This window comes from Hyperolius riggenbachi, chromosome 2 (assembly GCF_040937935.1).
Source record: "Hyperolius riggenbachi isolate aHypRig1 chromosome 2, aHypRig1.pri, whole genome shotgun sequence".
NCBI lineage: Eukaryota > Metazoa > Chordata > Amphibia > Anura > Hyperoliidae > Hyperolius > Hyperolius riggenbachi.
The window spans coordinates 267,860,948-267,876,411 of NC_090647.1; the positions used below are offsets into that span (position 1 = coordinate 267,860,948).

The 15,464-nt window shown below is 39.0% G+C and overlaps 1 protein-coding gene and 12 non-coding genes across 20 annotated transcripts in view; all 13 read right to left on the reverse strand.

The window, feature by feature from the left end:
* Positions 1 to 15,464, reverse strand: part of TEX14 (testis expressed 14, intercellular bridge forming factor) — a 477,154-nt gene that overhangs the window by 299,901 nt on the left and 161,789 nt on the right. The gene's annotated exons all lie outside the window — the stretch shown is intronic.
* Positions 643 to 857, reverse strand: LOC137554953 (small nucleolar RNA U3). The gene has a single exon (XR_011027665.1). It is a non-coding gene; the product is annotated as a small nucleolar RNA U3 (small nucleolar RNA).
* Positions 1,903 to 2,118, reverse strand: LOC137554834 (small nucleolar RNA U3). Its single transcript, XR_011027551.1, has one exon. It is a non-coding gene; the product is annotated as a small nucleolar RNA U3 (small nucleolar RNA).
* On the reverse strand, positions 3,171 to 3,386 carry LOC137554899 (small nucleolar RNA U3). The gene has a single exon (XR_011027614.1). It is a non-coding gene; the product is annotated as a small nucleolar RNA U3 (small nucleolar RNA).
* On the reverse strand, positions 4,260 to 4,477 carry LOC137554920 (small nucleolar RNA U3). Its single transcript, XR_011027634.1, has one exon. It is a non-coding gene; the product is annotated as a small nucleolar RNA U3 (small nucleolar RNA).
* On the reverse strand, positions 5,351 to 5,566 carry LOC137554822 (small nucleolar RNA U3). The gene has a single exon (XR_011027539.1). It is a non-coding gene; the product is annotated as a small nucleolar RNA U3 (small nucleolar RNA).
* LOC137554991 (small nucleolar RNA U3) lies at positions 6,620 to 6,834 on the reverse strand. The gene has a single exon (XR_011027701.1). It is a non-coding gene; the product is annotated as a small nucleolar RNA U3 (small nucleolar RNA).
* LOC137554872 (small nucleolar RNA U3) lies at positions 7,888 to 8,103 on the reverse strand. Its single transcript, XR_011027588.1, has one exon. It is a non-coding gene; the product is annotated as a small nucleolar RNA U3 (small nucleolar RNA).
* LOC137554995 (small nucleolar RNA U3) lies at positions 9,157 to 9,371 on the reverse strand. Its single transcript, XR_011027705.1, has one exon. It is a non-coding gene; the product is annotated as a small nucleolar RNA U3 (small nucleolar RNA).
* LOC137554874 (small nucleolar RNA U3) lies at positions 10,425 to 10,640 on the reverse strand. The gene has a single exon (XR_011027590.1). It is a non-coding gene; the product is annotated as a small nucleolar RNA U3 (small nucleolar RNA).
* Positions 11,694 to 11,908, reverse strand: LOC137554940 (small nucleolar RNA U3). Its single transcript, XR_011027653.1, has one exon. It is a non-coding gene; the product is annotated as a small nucleolar RNA U3 (small nucleolar RNA).
* Positions 12,962 to 13,177, reverse strand: LOC137554875 (small nucleolar RNA U3). Its single transcript, XR_011027591.1, has one exon. It is a non-coding gene; the product is annotated as a small nucleolar RNA U3 (small nucleolar RNA).
* On the reverse strand, positions 14,229 to 14,443 carry LOC137554939 (small nucleolar RNA U3). Its single transcript, XR_011027652.1, has one exon. It is a non-coding gene; the product is annotated as a small nucleolar RNA U3 (small nucleolar RNA).

The window sequence follows — 15,464 nt, forward strand, 5'->3', positions numbered from 1 at the left end:
GAGAAGCCTAATTATTGAGCATCTTACCTCTCTCCTAATACCTGGAAAACGTAGCAGTGCATAAAAGTAACTACTAAAATCTGCAAGAAGAGCTCTCCAGGAGAAGCGGGAGGGTTCGGAACCCGAAGGTTTGGGGATCAGCAGCAGGCTAAACCACATTTTTTGCCTGTGCCTCAGTGGTTTGTCCGTTTGGAGGTAATGCAAAAACAAATTCAGGTATACGGTCAACCCTCTAAAATGATTTCAGTTGGATGGAAGCTGAACAGGCACCAAAGATGGACAGATGGCCCAAACGGTGATTACTTACTAGGGTTAGGAGCTTAGTAAAAGGGATGGGTAGATTTAGCTTGTGAAACAGGATTGCAAAGCTAAAGGTAGGAATCGCAAATGGGGTTTAAGAAGAGTCAGTGTTTGAGATTAGCTGTTAATTCAGATTTCAAAACAAATCTGATAAAAAATGGTACAATCAACACTTCCATAAAATGATCTTACGAATTTTTCAAAAGAAACCAATTGCTAGTTCCTGACAATTTTCACAATTCAAACCTACACAGCAAACACCAGAATCTGACAATAACATGTATGCAGAAGCCCAACACTTCAATGCACAAATCTATAAATTCTTTTGTAAAGTTAAATACAATCACTCAGTTTGTGTATCTCCCACCAATCATCACATAAGTGAAGACAGGAACAGTCATCAACAGCAAACAGTTACTACCAAAGTAGAACTGAACACTCAATTCATGCTCAGGAGAATCCACTTTAGCTCTTCATCGTGATTGGTGAGTTTGGACACCTTCGAGCACATTCCAACAGTGAAAAACTATAGAAATGATCCCTGAAAGTATAGTCCTATATCTCAATTCTGACAACTCAACATCAGGAATTATCAAGCTCCTTTTAATATTAAAGTGATATTCAATACACTATGGTACTTAACAATAAAGTGTTAGGAACATCATATTCAAGCAACATGTCATTTTTTTGAAAGTTGCTACTTGAGTTTCTACATTGCAGCAAAAATCAATATAAACGCATGGTGGTACTCTGAGAGACATTTAACAGCATACAATACTCCGCTACAAATTTGCATAGGTGACATCCACTGACCAGCCAGAAAATATCCCACCTCCAGCAGGCGTTATGTAGCTTGGGATCTCTGTTTACCAGTTCACTACACTTATCCCCAGTGAAGACAGATAAGACCAGCTCATCCCATCTCATTTTCTTTTAAAATTCATTGCCCTATGGCTTGCCAACTAGACGAGAAGCCTAATTATTGAGCATCTTACCTCTCTCCTAATACCTGGAAAACGTAGCAGTGCATAAAAGTAACTACTAAAATCTGCAAGAAGAGCTCTCCAGGAGAAGCGGGAGGGTTCGGAACCCGAAGGTTTGGGGATCAGCAGCAGGCTAAACCACATTTTTTGCCTGTGCCTCAGTGGTTTGTCCGTTTGGAGGTAATGCAAAACCAAATTCAGGTGTACGGTCAACCCTCTAAAATGATTTCAGTTGGATGGAAGCTGAACAGGCACCAAAGATGGACAGATGGCCCAAACGGTGATTACTTACTAGGGTTAGGAGCTTAGTAAAAGGGATGGGTAGATTTAGCTTGTGAAACAGGATTGCAAAGCTAAAGGTAGGAATCGCAAATGGGGTTTAAGAAGAGGTGAGATTAGCTGTCAATCAGATTTCAAAACAAAGCTGATAAAAAATGGTACAATCAACGCTTCCATAAAATGATTTTAAGAATTTTTCAAAAGCAACCAATTGCTAGTTCCTGACAATTTTCACAATTCAAACCTACACAGCAAACACCAGAATCTGACAATAACATGTATGCAGAAGCCCAACACTTCTATGCACAAATCTATCAATTATTTTGTAAAGTTAAACACAATCACTCAGTTTGTGTTTTCTCCCGCCAATCATCACATAAGTGAAGACAGGAACAGTCATCAACAGCAAACAGTTACTACCAAAGTAGAACTGAACACTCAATTCATGCTCAGGAGAAACCACTTTAGTTCTTCATCGTGATTGGTGAGTTTGGACACTTTCAAACACATTCCAAAAGTCAAAAACTATAGAAATGATCCCTGAAAGTATAGTCCTAAATCTCAATTAGGACAACTCAACATCAGGAATTATCAAGCTCCTTTTCATATTAGAGTGATATTCAATACACTATGGTACTTAACAATAAAGTGTTAGGAACATCATATTCAAGCAACATGTCATTTTTTTGAAAGTTGCTACTTGAGTTTCTACATTGCAGCAAAAATCAATATAAACGCATGGTGGTACTCTGAGAGACATTTAACAGCATACAATACTCCGCTACAAATTTGCATAGGTGACATCCACTGACCAGCCAGAAAATATCCCACCTCCAGCAGGCGTTATGTAGCTCGGGATCTCTGTTTACCAGTTCACTACACTTATCCCCAGTGAAGACAGATAAGACCAGCTCATCCCATCTCATTTTCTTTTAAAATTCATTGCCCTATGGCTTGCCAACTAGACGAGAAGCCTAATTATTGAGCATCTTACCTCTCTCCTAATACCTGGAAAACGTAGCAGTGCATAAAAGTAACTACTAAAATCTGCAAGAAGAGCTCTCCAGGAGAAGCGGGAGGGTTCGGAACCCGAAGGTTTGGGGATCAGCAGCAGGCTAAACCACATTTTTTGCCTGTGCCTCAGTGGTTTGTCCGTTTGGAGGTAATGCAAAAACAAATTCAGGTGTACGGTCAACTCTCTAAAATGATTTCAGTTGGATGGAAGCTGAACAGGCACCAAAGATGGACAGATGGCCCAAACGGTGATTACTTACTAGGGTTAGGAGCTTAGTAAAAGGGATGGGTAGATTTAGCTTGTGAAACAGGATTGCAAAGCTAAAGGTAGGAATCGCAAATGGGGTTTAAGAAGAGTCAGTGTTTGAGATTAGCTGTCAATCAGATTTCAAAACAAAGCTGATAAAAAATAGTACAATCAACGCTTCCATAAAATGATTTAACGAGTTTTTCAAAAGCAACCAATTGCTAGTTCCTGACAATTTTCACAATTCAAACCTACACAGCAAACACCAGAATCTGACAATAACATGTATGCAGAAGCCCAACACTTCAATGCACAAGTCTATCAATTATTTTGTGAAGTTAAATACAATCACTCAGTTTGTGTTTTCTCCCGCCAATCATCACATAAGTGAAGACAGGAACAGTCATCAACAGCAAACAGTTACTACCAAAGTAGAACTGAACACTCAATTCATGCTCAGGAGAATCCACTTTAGCTCTTCATCGTGATTGGTGAGTTTGGACACTTTCGAGCACATTCCAACAGTCAAAAACTATAGAAGTGATCCCTGAAAGTATAGTCCTTAATCTCAATTCTGACAACTCAACATCAGGAATTATCAAGCTCCTTTTCATATTAGAGTGATATTCAATACACTATGGTACTTAACAATAAAGTGTTAGGAACATCATATTCAAGCAACATGTCATTTTTTTGAAAGTTGCTACTTGAGTTTCTACATTGCAGAAAAAATCAATATAAACGCATGGTGGTACTCTGAGAGACATTTAGCAGCATACAATACTCCGCTACAAATTTGCATAGGTGACATCCACTGACCAGCCAGAAAATATCCCACCTCCAGCAGGTGTTATGTAGCTCGGGATCTCTGTTTACCAGTTCACTACACTTATCCCCAGTGAAGACAGATAAGACCAGCTCATCCCATCTCATTTTCTTTTAAAATGTATTGCCCTATGGCTTACCAACTAGACGAGAAGCCTAATTATTGAGCATCTTACCTCTCTCCTAATACCTGGAAAACGTAGCAGTGCATAAAAATAACTACTAAAATCTGCAAGAAGAGCTCTCCAGGAGAAGCGGGAGGGTTCGGAACCCGAAGGTTTGGGGATCAGCAGCAGGCTAAACCACATTTTTTAGCTTGTGAAACAGGATTGCAAAGCTAAAGGTAGGAATCGCAAATGGGGTTTAAGAAGAGTCAGTGTTTGAGATTAGCTGTTAATTTAGATTTCAAAACAAATCTGATAAAAAATGGTACAATCAACGCTTCTATAAAATGATTTTACGAATTTTTCAAAAGCAACCAATTGCTAGTTCCTGACAAATTTCACAATTCAAACCTACACAGCAAACACCAGAATCTGACAATAACATGTATGCAGAAGCCCAACACTTCAATGCACAAATCTAAAAATTATTTTGTAAAGTTAAATACAATCACTCAGTTTGTGTTTTCTCCCACCAACCATCACATAAGTGAAGACAGGAACAGTCATCAACAGCAAACAGTTACTACCAAAGTAGAACTGAACACTCAATTCATGCTCAGGAGAAACCACTTTAGCTCTTCATCGTGATTGGTGAGTTTGGACACCTTCAAGCACATTCCAACAGTCAAAAACTATAGAAATGATCCCAGAAAAAGTATAGTCCTAAATCTCAATTCAGACAACTCAACATCAGGAATTATCAAGCTCCTTTTCATATTATAGTGATATTCAATACACTATGGTACTTAACAATAAAGTGTTAGGAACATCATATTCAAGCAACATGTCATTTTTTTGAAAGTTGCTACTTGAGTTTCTACATTGCAGCAAAAATCAATATAAACGCATGGTGGTACTCTGAGAGACATTTAACAGCATACAATACTCCGCTACAAATTTGCATAGGTGACATCCACTGACCAGCCAGAAAATATCCCACCTCCAGCAGGCGTTATGTAGCTCGGGATCTCTGTTTACCAGTTCACTACACTTATCCCCAGTGAAGACAGATAAGACCAGCTCATCCCATCTCATTTTCTTTTAAAATTCATTGCCCTATGGCTTGCCAACTAGACGAGAAGCCTAATTATTGAGCATCTTACCTCTCTCCTAATACCTGGAAAACGTAGCAGTGCATAAAAGTAACTACTAAAATCTGCAAGAAGAGCTCTCCAGGAGAAGCGGGAGGGTTCGGAACCCGAAGGTTTGGGGATCAGCAGCAGGCTAAACCACATTTTTTAGCTTGTGAAACAGGATTGCAAAGCTAAAGGTAGGAATCGCAAATGGGGTTTAAGAAGAGTCAGTGTTTGAGATTAACTGTTAATTTAGATTTCAAAACAAATCTGATAAAAAATGGTACAATCAACGCTTCCATAAAATGATTTTACGAATTTTTCAAAAGCAACCAATTGCTAGTTCCTGACAATTTTCACAATTCAAACCTACACAGCAAACACCAGAATCTGACAATAACATGCATGCAGAAGCCCAACACTTCAATGCACAAATCTATAAATTATTTTGTAAAGTTAAATACAATCACTCAGTTTGTGTTTTCTCCCGCCAATCATCACATAAGTGAAGACAGGAACAGTCATCAACAGCAAACAGTTACTACCAAAGTAGAACTGAACACTCAATTCATGCTCAGGAGAAACCACTTTAGCTCTTCATCGTGATTGGTGAGTTTGGACACCTTTGAGCACATTCCAACAGTCATAAACTATAGAAATGATCCCTGAAAGTATAGTCCTAAATCTCAATTCAGACAACTCAACATCAGGAATTATCAAGTTCTTTTTCATATTAAAGTGATATTCAATACACTATGGTACTTAACAATAAAGTGTTAGGAACATCATATTCAAGCAACATGTCATTTTTTTGAAAGTTGCTACTTGAGTTTCTACATTGCAGCAAAAATTAATATAAACGCATGGTGGTACTCTGAGAGACATTTAACAGCATACAATACTCCGCTACAAATTTGCATAGGTGACATCCACTGACCAGCCAGAAAATATCCCACCTCCAGCAGGCGTTATGTAGCTCGGGATCTCTGTTTACCAGTTCACTACACTTATCCCCAGTGAAGACAGATAAGACCAGCTCATCCCATCTCATTTTCTTTTAAAATTCATTGCCCTATGGCTTGCCAACTAGACGAGAAGCCTAATTATTGAGCATCTTACCTCTCTCCTAATACCTGGAAAACGTAGCAGTGCATAAAAGTAACTACTAAAATCTGCAAGAAGAGCTCTCCAGGAGAAGCGGGAGGGTTCGGAACCCGAAGGTTTGGGGATCAGCAGCAGGCTAAACCACATTTTTTGCCTGTGCCTCAGTGGTTTGTCCGTTTGGAGGTAATGCAAAAACAAATTCAGGTATACGGTCAACCCTCTAAAATGATTTCAGTTGGATGGAAGCTGAACAGGCACCAAAGATGGACAGATGGCCCAAACGGTGATTACTTACTAGGGATAGGAGCTTAGTAAAAGGGATGGGTAGATTTAGCTTGTGAAACAGGATTGCAAAGCTAAAGGTAGGAATCGCAAATGGGGTTTAAGAAGAGTCAGTGTTTGAGATTAGCTGTTAATTTAGATTTCAAAACAAATCTGATAAAAAATGGTACAATCAACACTTCCATAAAATGATCTTACGAATTTTTCAAAAGAAACCAATTGCTAGTTCCTGACAATTTTCACAATTCAAACCTACACAGCAAACACCAGAATCTGACAATAACATGTATGCAGAAGCCCAACACTTCAATGCACAAATCTATAAATTATTTTGTAAAGTAAAATACAATCACTCAGTTTGTGTATCTCCCGCCAATCATCACATAAGTGAAAACAGGAACAGTCATCAACATCAAACAGTTACTACCAAAGTAGAACTGAACACTCAATTCATGCTCAGGAGAAACCACTTTAGCTCTTCATCGTGATTGGTGAGTTTGGACACCTTCGAGCACATTCCAACAGTCAAAAACTATAGAAATGATCCCTGAAAGTATAGTCCTAAATCTCAATTCAGACAACTCAACATCAGGAATTATCAAGCTCCTTTTCATATTAAAGTGATATTCAATACACTATGGTACTTAACAATAAAGTGTTAGGAACATCATATTCAAGCAACATGTCATTTTTTTGAAAGTTGCTACTTGAGTTTCTACATTGCAGCAAAAATCAATATAAACGCATTGGTGGTACTCTGAGAGACATTTAACAGCATACAATACTCCGCTACAAATTTGCATAGGTGACATCCACTGACCAGCCAGAAAATATCCCACCTCCAGCAGGCGTTATGTAGCTCGGGATCTCTGTTTACCAGTTCACTACACTTATCCCCAGTGAAGACAGATAAGACCAGCTCATCCCATCTCATTTTCTTTTAAAATTCATTGCCCTATGGCTTGCCAACTAGACGAGAAGCCTAATTATTGAGCATCTTACCTCTCTCCTAATACCTGGAAAACGTAGCAGTGCATAAAAGTAACTACTAAAATCTGCAAGAAGAGCTCTCCAGGAGAAGCGGGAGGGTTCGGAACCCGAAGGTTTGGGGATGAGCAGCAGGCTAAACCACATTTTTTGCCTGTGCCTCAGTGGTTTGTCCGTTTGGAGGTAATGCAAAAACAAATTCAGGTGTACGGTCAACCCTCTAAAATGATTTCAGTTGGATGGAAGCTGAACAGGCACCAAAGATGGACAGATGGCCCAAACGGTGATTACTTACTAGGGTTAGGAGCTTAGTAAAAGGGATGGGTAGATTTAGCTTGTGAAACAGGATTGCAAAGCTAAAGGTAGGAATCGCAAATGGGGTTTAAGAAGAGTCAGTGTTTGAGATTAGCTGTCAATCAGATTTCAAAACAAAGCTGATAAAAAATGGTACAATCAACGCTTCCATAAAATGATTTTACAAATATTTCAAAAGCAACCAATTGCCAGTTCCTGACAATTTTCACAATTCAAACCTACAAAGCAAACACCAGAATCTGACAATAACTTGTATGCAGAAGCCCAACACTTCAATGCACAAGTCTATCAATTACTTTGTGAAGTTAAATACAATCACTCAGTTTGTGTTTTCTCCCACCAACCATCACATAAGTGAAAACAGGAACAGTCATCAACAGCAAACAGTTACTACCAAAGTAGAACTGAACACTCAATTCATGCTCAGGAGAAACCACTTTAGCTCTTCATCGTGATTGGTGAGTTTGGACGCCTTCGAGCACATTCCAACAGTCAAAAACTATAGAAATGATCCCTGAAAGTATAGTCCTAAATCTCAATTCAGACAACTCAACATCAGGAATTATCAAGTTCCTTTTCATATTAAAGTGATATTCAATACACTATGGTACTTAACAATAAAGTGTTAGGAACATCATATTCAAGCAACATGTCATTTTTTTGAAAGTTGCTACTTGAGTTTCTACATTGCAGCAAAAATTAATATAAACGCATGGTGGTACTCTGAGAGACATTTAACAGCATACAATACTCCGCTACAAATTTGCATAGGTGACATCCACTGACCAGCCAGAAAATATCCCACCTCCAGCAGGCGTTATGTAGCTCGGGATCTCTGTTTACCAGTTCACTACACTTATCCCCAGTGAAGACAGATAAGACCAGCTCATCCCATCTCATTTTCTTTTAAAATTCATTGCCCTATGGCTTGCCAACTAGACGAGAAGCCTAATTATTGAGCATCTTACCTCTCTCCTAATACCTGGAAAACGTAGCAGTGCATAAAAGTAACTACTAAAATCTGCAAGAAGAGCTCTCCAGGAGAAGCGGGAGGGTTCGGAACCCGAAGGTTTGGGGATCAGCAGCAGGCTAAACCACATTTTTTGCCTGTGCCTCAGTGGTTTGTCCGTTTGGAGGTAATGCAAAAACAAATTCAGGTATACGGTCAACCCTCTAAAATGATTTCAGTTGGATGGAAGCTGAACAGGCACCAAAGATGGACAGATGGCCCAAACGGTGATTACTTACTAGGGATAGGAGCTTAGTAAAAGGGATGGGTAGATTTAGCTTGTGAAACAGGATTGCAAAGCTAAAGGTAGGAATCGCAAATGGGGTTTAAGAAGAGTCAGTGTTTGAGATTAGCTGTTAATTTAGATTTCAAAACAAATCTGATAAAAAATGGTACAATCAACACTTCCATAAAATGATCTTACGAATTTTTCAAAAGAAACCAATTGCTAGTTCCTGACAATTTTCACAATTCAAACCTACACAGCAAACACCAGAATCTGACAATAACATGTATGCAGAAGCCCAACACTTCAATGCACAAATCTATAAATTATTTTGTAAAGTAAAATACAATCACTCAGTTTGTGTATCTCCCGCCAATCATCACATAAGTGAAAACAGGAACAGTCATCAACATCAAACAGTTACTACCAAAGTAGAACTGAACACTCAATTCATGCTCAGGAGAAACCACTTTAGCTCTTCATCGTGATTGGTGAGTTTGGACGCCTTCGAGCACATTCCAACAGTCAAAAACTATAGAAATGATCCCTGAAAGTATAGTCCTAAATCTCAATTCAGACAACTCAACATCAGGAATTATCAAGCTCCTTTTCATATTAAAGTGATATTCAATACACTATGGTACTTAACAATAAAGTGTTAGGAACATCATATTCAAGCAACATGTCATTTTTTTGAAAGTTGCTACTTGAGTTTCTACATTGCAGCAAAAATCAATATAAACGCATTGGTGGTACTCTGAGAGACATTTAACAGCATACAATACTCCGCTACAAATTTGCATAGGTGACATCCACTGACCAGCCAGAAAATATCCCACCTCCAGCAGGCGTTATGTAGCTCGGGATCTCTGTTTACCAGTTCACTACACTTATCCCCAGTGAAGACAGATAAGACCAGCTCATCCCATCTCATTTTCTTTTAAAATTCATTGCCCTATGGCTTGCCAACTAGACGAGAAGCCTAATTATTGAGCATCTTACCTCTCTCCTAATACCTGGAAAACGTAGCAGTGCATAAAAGTAACTACTAAAATCTGCAAGAAGAGCTCTCCAGGAGAAGCGGGAGGGTTCGGAACCCGAAGGTTTGGGGATGAGCAGCAGGCTAAACCACATTTTTTGCCTGTGCCTCAGTGGTTTGTCCGTTTGGAGGTAATGCAAAAACAAATTCAGGTGTACGGTCAACCCTCTAAAATGATTTCAGTTGGATGGAAGCTGAACAGGCACCAAAGATGGACAGATGGCCCAAACGGTGATTACTTACTAGGGTTAGGAGCTTAGTAAAAGGGATGGGTAGATTTAGCTTGTGAAACAGGATTGCAAAGCTAAAGGTAGGAATCGCAAATGGGGTTTAAGAAGAGTCAGTGTTTGAGATTAGCTGTCAATCAGATTTCAAAACAAAGCTGATAAAAAATGGTACAATCAACGCTTCCATAAAATGATTTTACAAATATTTCAAAAGCAACCAATTGCCAGTTCCTGACAATTTTCACAATTCAAACCTACAAAGCAAACACCAGAATCTGACAATAACTTGTATGCAGAAGCCCAACACTTCAATGCACAAGTCTATCAATTACTTTGTGAAGTTAAATACAATCACTCAGTTTGTGTTTTCTCCCACCAACCATCACATAAGTGAAAACAGGAACAGTCATCAACAGCAAACAGTTACTACCAAAGTAGAACTGAACACTCAATTCATGCTCAGGAGAAACCACTTTAGCTCTTCATCGTGATTGGTGAGTTTGGACGCCTTCGAGCACATTCCAACAGTCAAAAACTATAGAAATGATCCCTGAAAGTATAGTCCTAAATCTCAATTCAGACAACTCAACATCAGGAATTATCAAGTTCCTTTTCATATTAAAGTGATATTCAATACACTATGGTACTTAACAATAAAGTGTTAGGAACATCATATTCAAGCAACATGTCATTTTTTTGAAAGTTGCTACTTGAGTTTCTACATTGCAGCAAAAATTAATATAAACGCATGGTGGTACTCTGAGAGACATTTAACAGCATACAATACTCCGCTACAAATTTGCATAGGTGACATCCACTGACCAGCCAGAAAATATCCCACCTCCAGCAGGCGTTATGTAGCTCGGGATCTCTGTTTACCAGTTCACTACACTTATCCCCAGTGAAGACAGATAAGACCAGCTCATCCCATCTCATTTTCTTTTAAAATTCATTGCCCTATGGCTTGCCAACTAGACGAGAAGCCTAATTATTGAGCATCTTACCTCTCTCCTAATACCTGGAAAACGTAGCAGTGCATAAAAGTAACTACTAAAATCTGCAAGAAGAGCTCTCCAGGAGAAGCGGGAGGGTTCGGAACCCGAAGGTTTGGGGATCAGCAGCAGGCTAAACCACATTTTTTGCCTGTGCCTCAGTGGTTTGTCCGTTTGGAGGTAATGCAAAAACAAATTCAGGTATACGGTCAACCCTCTAAAATGATTTCAGTTGGATGGAAGCTGAACAGGCACCAAAGATGGACAGATGGCCCAAACGGTGATTACTTACTAGGGATAGGAGCTTAGTAAAAGGGATGGGTAGATTTAGCTTGTGAAACAGGATTGCAAAGCTAAAGGTAGGAATCGCAAATGGGGTTTAAGAAGAGTCAGTGTTTGAGATTAGCTGTTAATTTAGATTTCAAAACAAATCTGATAAAAAATGGTACAATCAACACTTCCATAAAATGATCTTACGAATTTTTCAAAAGAAACCAATTGCTAGTTCCTGACAATTTTCACAATTCAAACCTACACAGCAAACACCAGAATCTGACAATAACATGTATGCAGAAGCCCAACACTTCAATGCACAAATCTATAAATTCTTTTGTAAAGTAAAATACAATCACTCAGTTTGTGTATCTCCCGCCAATCATCACATAAGTGAAAACAGGAACAGTCATCAACAGCAAACAGTTACTACCAAAGTAGAACTGAACACTCAATTCATGCTCAGGAGAAACCACTTTAGCTCTTCATCGTGATTGGTGAGTTTGGACACCTTCGAGCACATTCCAACAGTCAAAAACTATAGAAATGATCCCTGAAAGTATAGTCCTAAATCTCAATTCAGACAACTCAACATCAGGAATTATCAAGCTCCTTTTCATATTAAAGTGATATTCAATACACTATGGTACTTAACAATAAAGTGTTAGGAACATCATATTCAAGCAACATGTCATTTTTTTGAAAGTTGCTACTTGAGTTTCTACATTGCAGCAAAAATCAATATAAACGCATTGGTGGTACTCTGAGAGACATTTAACAGCATACAATACTCCGCTACAAATTTGCATAGGTGACATCCACTGACCAGCCAGAAAATATCCCACCTCCAGCAGGCGTTATGTAGCTCGGGATCTCTGTTTACCAGTTCACTACACTTATCCCCAGTGAAGACAGATAAGACCAGCTCATCCCATCTCATTTTCTTTTAAAATTCATTGCCCTATGGCTTGCCAACTAGACGAGAAGCCTAATTATTGAGCATCTTACCTCTCTCCTAATACCTGGAAAACGTAGCAGTGCATAAAAGTAACTACTAAAATCTGCAAGAAGAGCTCTCCAGGAGAAGCGGGAGGGTTCGGAACCCGAAGGTTTGGGGATGAGCAGCAGGCTAAACCACATTTTTTGCCTGTGCCTCAGTGGTTTGTCCGTTTGGAGGTAATGCAAAAACAAATTCAGGTGTACGGTCAACCCTCTAAAATGATTTCAGTTGGATGGAAGCTGAACAGGCACCAAAGATGGACAGATGGCCCAAACGGTGATTACTTACTAGGGTTAGGAGCTTAGTAAAAGGGATGGGTAGATTTAGCTTGTGAAACAGGATTGCAAAGCTAAAGGTAGGAATCGCAAATGGGGTTTAAGAAGAGTCAGTGTTTGAGATTAGCTGTCAATCAGATTTCAAAACAAAGCTGATAAAAAATGGTACAATCAACGCTTCCATAAAATGATTTTACAAATATTTCAAAAGCAACCAATTGCCAGTTCCTGACAATTTTCACAATTCAAACCTACAAAGCAAACACCAGAATCTGACAATAACTTGTATGCAGAAGCCCAACACTTCAATGCACAAGTCTATCAATTACTTTGTGAAGTTAAATACAATCACTCAGTTTGTGTTTTCTCCCACCAACCATCACATAAGTGAAAACAGGAACAGTCATCAACAGCAAACAGTTACTACCAAAGTAGAACTGAACACTCAATTCATGCTCAGGAGAAACCACTTTAGCTCTTCATCGTGATTGGTGAGTTTGGACGCCTTCGAGCACATTCCAACAGTCAAAAACTATAGAAATGATCCCTGAAAGTATAGTCCTAAATCTCAATTCAGACAACTCAACATCAGGAATTATCAAGTTCCTTTTCATATTAAAGTGATATTCAATACACTATGGTACTTAACAATAAAGTGTTAGGAACATCATATTCAAGCAACATGTCATTTTTTTGAAAGTTGCTACTTGAGTTTCTACATTGCAGCAAAAATTAATATAAACGCATGGTGGTACTCTGAGAGACATTTAACAGCATACAATACTCCGCTACAAATTTGCATAGGTGACATCCACTGACCAGCCAGAAAATATCCCACCTCCAGCAGGCGTTATGTAGCTCGGGATCTCTGTTTACCAGTTCACTACACTTATCCCCAGTGAAGACAGATAAGACCAGCTCATCCCATCTCATTTTCTTTTAAAATTCATTGCCCTATGGCTTGCCAACTAGACGAGAAGCCTAATTATTGAGCATCTTACCTCTCTCCTAATACCTGGAAAACGTAGCAGTGCATAAAAGTAACTACTAAAATCTGCAAGAAGAGCTCTCCAGGAGAAGCGGGAGGGTTCGGAACCCGAAGGTTTGGGGATCAGCAGCAGGCTAAACCACATTTTTTGCCTGTGCCTCAGTGGTTTGTCCGTTTGGAGGTAATGCAAAAACAAATTCAGGTATACGGTCAACCCTCTAAAATGATTTCAGTTGGATGGAAGCTGAACAGGCACCAAAGATGGACAGATGGCCCAAACGGTGATTACTTACTAGGGATAGGAGCTTAGTAAAAGGGATGGGTAGATTTAGCTTGTGAAACAGGATTGCAAAGCTAAAGTTAAATCGCAAATGGGGTTTAAGAAGAGTCAGTGTTTGAGATTAGCTGTTAATTTAGATTTCAAAACAAATCTGATAAAAAATGGTACAATCAACACTTCCATAAAATGATCTTACGAATTTTTCAAAAGAAACCAATTGCTAGTTCCTGACAATTTTCACAATTCAAACCTACACAGCAAACACCAGAATCTGACAATAACATGTATGCAGAAGCCCAACACTTCAATGCACAAATCTATAAATTCTTTTGTAAAGTAAAATACAATCACTCAGTTTGTGTATCTCCCGCCAATCATCACATAAGTGAAAACAGGAACAGTCATCAACAGCAAACAGTTACTACCAAAGTAGAACTGAACACTCAATTCATGCTCAGGAGAAACCACTTTAGCTCTTCATCGTGATTGGTGAGTTTGGACACCTTCGAGCACATTCCAGCAGTCAAAAACTATAGAAATGATCCCTGAAAGTATAGTCCTAAATCTCAATTCAGACAACTCAACATCAGGAATTATCAAGCTCCTTTTCATATTAAAGTGATATTCAATACACTATGGTACTTAACAATAAAGTGTTAGGAACATCATATTCAAGCAACATGTCATTTTTTTGAAAGTTGCTACTTGAGTTTCTACATTGCAGCAAAAATCAATATAAACGCATTGGTGGTACTCTGAGAGACATTTAACAGCATACAATACTCCGCTACAAATTTGCATAGGTGACATCCACTGACCAGCCAGAAAATATCCCACCTCCAGCAGGCGTTATGTAGCTCGGGATCTCTGTTTACCAGTTCACTACACTTATCCCCAGTGAAGACAGATAAGACCAGCTCATCCCATCTCATTTTCTTTTAAAATTCATTGCCCTATGGCTTGCCAACTAGACGAGAAGCCTAATTATTGAGCATCTTACCTCTCTCCTAATACCTGGAAAACGTAGCAGTGCATAAAAGTAACTACTAAAATCTGCAAGAAGAGCTCTCCAGGAGAAGCGGGAGGGTTCGGAACCCGAAGGTTTGGGGATGAGCAGCAGGCTAAACCACATTTTTTGCCTGTGCCTCAGTGGTTTGTCCGTTTGGAGGTAATGCAAAAACAAATTCAGGTGTACGGTCAACCCTCTAAAATGATTTCAGTTGGATGGAAGCTGAACAGGCACCAAAGATGGACAGATGGCCCAAACGGTGATTACTTACTAGGGTTAGGAGCTTAGTAAAAGGGATGGGTAGATTTAGCTTGTGAAACAGGATTGCAAAGCTAAAGGTAGGAATCGCAAATGGGGTTTAAGAAGAGTCAGTGTTTGAGATTAGCTGTCAATCAGATTTCAAAACAAAGCTGATAAAAAATGGTACAATCAACGCTTCCATAAAATGATTTTACAAATATTTCAAAAGCAACCAATTGCCAGTTCCTGACAATTTTCACAATTCAAACCTACAAAGCAAACACCAGAATCTGACAATAACTTGTATGCAGAAGCCCAACACTTCAATGCACA